Consider the following 5,639-nt stretch of genomic DNA (forward strand, 5'->3'; position numbering starts at 1 on the left):
TGAGCTGGGAGTAGTCTGCACAAGGCTGAGGTTCTCCTATCCAATCCTCATGTCCCACGTCTGTAAGCCCACCCTATCCTGTTTTCCTGTTTACTTGCTGGTATATAAGTGCGCTGCAGACCCCAATAAAATTGAGCTGAACGGACTCTGAATGGCTTCTGAAGTGGTGTATTTCCGTCGAGCTTACCCCCATCAGGGTGTCGCTGTTTGTTGCCAGAGAATGGACAGCAACATCTCTCAATTGACATTATTGCTTCTCAATACTCTGGAGAGGTCCTTGACAGTACTGGCTTCTCCTTAGGCTCTGAAAATTTTTATTGTTTAGAAGACACTGAGAGGTGCAAAGAAAACTCAATTTTTAAAAAAGTTAAAAAAACAAACAAAAAATTTCACTGTTTGGTTTTTAAAATTTAGGTGGTTAAATTTTTCATTTGCTGCTAAAATTCTACAGCCTAGGTGACAGCGGATGGAGCCATGGGGTTCCCACTGAATTCCTTGCACTCTGTGAAGCCAGCTGTGATCTCCTTCCTGTGTCCACTCATACTCCTTTCCTGCCTGCTGGGCTTTGCTTTTGGGCAAATGCTGCCCTTTGGGTCTTAGAGGGTCAACCGTTCTTCTAAGGAGCAAGCTCCTCTCAGTATTCTCTTCACTTCATAAGCCTTTCTGTGGGAGTGAAAGCAACTTGATGGGTCTTGCAGTGGGTCTTGTTTTGGGTTTTTATTGCTCAGCTGAAGGCAATCTAGATTTGAGGAAAGGAGGGTAGGCAGATGGGTCAGCGCCAGCAGCGTGCTTCAGGGCACTTCAGGGAAGGGGCGGGTGTTTCAAGATGGGTGGGTGGATTTTGCCCTCCACCTAATCTTTCCACTTTCCTCTTGAAGCGCATGTCCACTATGACCAGACATGGGGACACACTCTCTGAGCCAGGAATGTGGCCTGGGCCCCTGCCCCAGCACGAAGCACTCAGGGGATGATGGACTGCCCTGGATGCTCTAAGGGTTGACATCGGAGCCATTTTCCAGTGAGCCAGCTGCCTGGAGTGGCCATGGATTAGGGTAGAACCACCCTGCTCCAGAAGGGTCCCACTGCTGAGCTGAGGACATCAAATCACCAGGCCTCCCTTCTCTGCATGAACTCTAACTGTCCAGGCAGTGTTTGGTCATGCTAACTGCTTGCATTCCCTAGGGCTCCTAACGCAGATTAAACAGAACCACAGATTAACCAGAACTGCAGCCACCACTGATGAGTCAATTCCAGCATACACAGACCCTGCAGGGCATGGTAGAACTGCCCCAGAGAGTTTCTGAGGCTTGTACATCTTTATAGACAAAAAACGATCTCATATTGCCCCATGAGCGGAGGAGGTAGGTTCAAACTTCTGACCTTTTGGCTAAGAGCTGAGTGCTTTAAGCACAGCACCACCAGGCCTCTGCAAAGGATTCTCCCCAGTAAAGCCAAACCCACCGAACCCTGCTCTATCCTGAGCCAACCTTATTGTCTCTGACACACCTACTTCCATTACCTCAGTCACCGAGTCAATCCATCTCATTAAGGGTCTTCCTCTCTTGTGTGTATCCCTCCACCCTCCCAAGCATAATGTCCCTCTCCAAGGACTGGTCAATCCTTGCAACATGCCCAAATTATGTCAGATGAAGGTTCAGAATCCTTGACTCCAAGGAGGAGCCTGGTTTCACCCTTCCTGGATGAACCTGGTTGTTTTCTCAGCAGTCCATGGTATGTATATTCAATATTCTTCTCCAGCACCACAGCTCAAAGGCATCAATTCTCCTTCTATCATACCTAGTCATTGTCCTGCTTTCTGAAGCATGTTGTTGTTGTTAATGCTACTGAGTCATAGGCAACTCATAGTGACCCTATGAACTTTCTTCGTTTTTCCAAGTTCATAGGGTTTCCAGAGGCAAGTTATTTCGGAAGTGGATGCCACTCCTGCTTCCAAGCTTGTTTTAATTGGGGAGCGTCACCAAACACTGTCTGCCATGGGTGACCAATATTGCATTTGGCACATCAGGGTCACAAGTATTCTGCATCACAGCCACCACAAGTTACCTCTATACAGCAAATTGACAGAGCAGTGCTATACCACCTAGAAAAAGGTTTGACCAAAATCAATTAAAAACAGTCCACCAGCCTGTGGGTATGCCGGAATTTTAAAATCCTGAAATGGTTGGCCTCGCCTTCAGGCTGAGGGCTAGTGTGTTGTGAGTTGGTTTTATGCTGGAAGTTGTGAAGGTGTCTCGCATCTCGAGGGGGGGCAGGTATGGAATGAACATTTGGCTTTCGTATGCCTTTTTTTTAATTCCAAGTGGGTGTCAGCAGATGGGACTTGCTGAACTGGGGGTCTCTGGCTAACAGTCCACCAGCTTGTGGGAGTGCTGGAATTTTTAAATCCTGAAGCATAGCAGGTTTATTCATTGTTGTTGTTGTTAAGTGCTGTCGAGTCACAGGCGACTCATAGCGACCCTATGAAGGAGAGTCCTCAACATTTGGGTGTCTTTCATCCTCTCTCCAGGTTCACAGGGTTTCCGGAGGCAAGCTATTATGGAAGTGGATGCCACTCCTGCTTCCAAGCTTGTTTTAATTGAGGAGCTCCTCCCCACTCTCTGTCTGCATTGGGTAAGCAACCATTAACACATTTGACATTTATTGTCAAATAATTGTTTATTTATTAGTATTTTTTTTTTAATGTGTACCATCAAATCAGATCTGACTGGTACAGGAGATTATCCCTCCTTTTCCAGCAGAGCATCTGGTGCCTCTGGGATTGCAGTGCAGCTTCTTGTCATTAGGCCACCAGAGCTCCCTTAGTATGTTTTACTTTTTATTGTGATTTTAATGTAAGTTTACAGACAGATTGGATTTCATTCATTCATTGTTGCACATCTGGATTTTCTTAGAGAAAGGGCAAACAAGATCTTGAAGACAGCTAGCACTCTCCTCCATATGCTTGGATTAATCTAGAGGTATAGCATGCAGAGGTTGATGTTTACGCATCCTCCTTAGTAAGAATACTTCGAAAAGCGAAAACTGGCTCAGTAAATCCATCTCATTGAGAGGGCACATTTCTTGGCCAGCTGAGCTTTTCCTTTGCTGAGTTTTTTCAGCACTTCGATGTCAACATGGGGGATACCCACAGCCTTGTCTTCACACAGTGCTTCTGATCCCCAAGTTCACACACAGAGAACTTGAGCTGTGGGGCAGACTTAAACCTGAGAGACCCCAAGAAGCGTTTATCCTTTTGAGGGTCATAGGTCTTCAAGCTGATCTGCAGCTCCACCATTTACAAAACTTCTTGTCTGCACTGGTCCCCATGCAAGGCTTCCTGCACTGCCTCACAGAGGATGTCATGAAAGACTCTGCTCCGCATGCTTCTTAGTAATCGGTGGGGGGGGGGGAATCAAAGCCGGGTAGTTTTATACTGTAAGATTTAAGCCTTGGAAACTCAGTGGCTGGCTGCTCTGAGTGGAGATCAATTTGATGGCAGTGGGTGGGTACACTATTAAGGAGGAATCCTGGTGGTATAGTATGTAATGTGTTGGGCTGTCAACCACAAGGTTTGGTAGTTCAAATCCACCAGCTTCTCTGGGGGAGAAAGGAGGGACAGTTTCCTCCTATAAAGAAATACAGCATTAGAAGCCCAATACAGGGTCACTATGAATTGTGATTGCCTTGCTGACAGTGGGCATTCTAGTAAGTGTACAATAACAAGAGGAAAAGGTCTGAAATACTGTAAGAATTCCAAAAGGTAACATGCATACAGTATACCACGGACTGCTAAGAAAACGAACAGGTTTATCCTAGAGAGGGTTAAACCAGGATGCTCCTTGGAGTTAAGGATTTGGAAGCTTCTTCTGACATACTTTGGGACATGGTGCAAGGAGGGACCAATCCTTGGAGAAGGATGTAGTGCTTGGGAGGATGGAGGGACAGCACAGGAGAGGAAGACCCTCTATGAGGTGGATTGATTCAGTGACTGTGATAACTGGGGTAGGTGTATCACAGACAGTGAGACTGGCACAGGACAGAGCAGGGTTTAGGGCTGTTGTAAATAGGGTTGCTTGAATTGCAGGCAACTCGAAGGCACATAACAAAAACAACAAACACACACACAAAGGTAGCACTTGCTGCTGGGGAAACTGCACCACAGATTTGGTCAATACAGGTGCCAGAAACCTCCAGTTAGTAATGGCAGTATGTATGTGTGCACTACAGCAAAGCACAGTGGGGGGAGGTGTGCATGCAACCAGCACCCAGCTCACCAACAGCTTGTCTGTTTCTGGACAGAGCATTTTTAGAGCTGCAGGAAAGCCCAACTCCACAGAGTCCAGGAGGTGAATGGAAACAGCAGCTCCCAAGTATAAGAGGCCCCGTTCTCCCTACAGCAAAGATTAAGGTTCTGCACTCAGCTTGCCACCTGCCTTCTCTTGTCCTCAAAGCACCTTGGCTTTGTTTAGGGGCTTTGATTGATTCCCCTACTTCTACTTAAGGTTTGCATTTAAGTTCCTTCAGAATCAAATAAATGTTAAATACAAAAGTGGGCCTGCCTCAGGCTGGGTTGTCAACAGAAGCAAAACCAATGAAGGTTTTATATACCACTCCCCTCCCCAACATATATATGAAAAGAGCATGAGAGAGAGGAGAGATATTTACTTGGACCTACAACCATCACTCATGGAAGTAGCAATTAAGAAATAAAATCACATACTGCATTGAGCAAATCTGCTACCAACAACCTCTTGTAAGTGCTAAAGAGGAAGGATGTAATTTTAAAGACTACAGAGTGCTTGATTCAGCCAAGTAAGGATGGTGAGATCTTGTCTCATGGACTTTAGGGCTACCAGGAGAAGCCACTGCCTGGAGAAGGCCAGCATGTTTGGAAAAGCAGAGGTCAGTAAAAGAAGACGACCTTCAATGAGATGGACTTACACAGTGATTGACACAGTGACTCCAACAATGGGCAAAAGCACAGTGGAGACAGTGAAGAAGGCCCAGGAGCTAGTGGGGTTTCGATCAGTCTGTCAAAAGGGGAAGCTGATCAGACAGCAGGAACTATGGAGAATGCTCACAAAGAGGAAAATGCAATCAAAGTCACTGAACAATATCTATTAATGCTTAGTATCTTCCAGTCGACTCTTACTTAGAACAACACTCAGACGGAGAAGTGCACAAGGGGCTCCAAGACAGATGTCTTTATAGAAGCAGATTGTGACATTTTCCTCCTGTTTGCAGATTTGAACCACTGACCTCCAAGTTAAAGTTCAGTGCTTAATCACTTCGCTCCTTGAACTAGATGAGTAAAAATATAAGTGGGAATCTAATTTGCTGTATAAACATATACCAAAACCTCAACAAATTATTTATTAAAAAAGAAATTGGATCAAATTTGGCATAAATTGCTATTAGGTTAATTTTGGCACAAATTTTACTATTACATTAACTTACACTACAACTAACATGGGATTTTTAAAAGTAATTTCACTGAGTTTCTGTTCAAGGCGACAACAAAATGAAGGAACCTGCAAGGGTAATAGCTGAATGACGTGGTGAGCGGTGTCATGGAATTGTTGTTAAGCACTGCCTTCCTGGTTGCCTGCTTGCACAACAGGACAAAACACTGCCTGCTC

Source organism: Elephantulus edwardii, unplaced genomic scaffold, assembly GCF_000299155.1.
Source record: "Elephantulus edwardii isolate Elephantulus edwardi_28Jun2011 unplaced genomic scaffold, EleEdw1.0 scaffold00209, whole genome shotgun sequence".
NCBI classification, from domain to species: domain Eukaryota; kingdom Metazoa; phylum Chordata; class Mammalia; order Macroscelidea; family Macroscelididae; genus Elephantulus; species Elephantulus edwardii.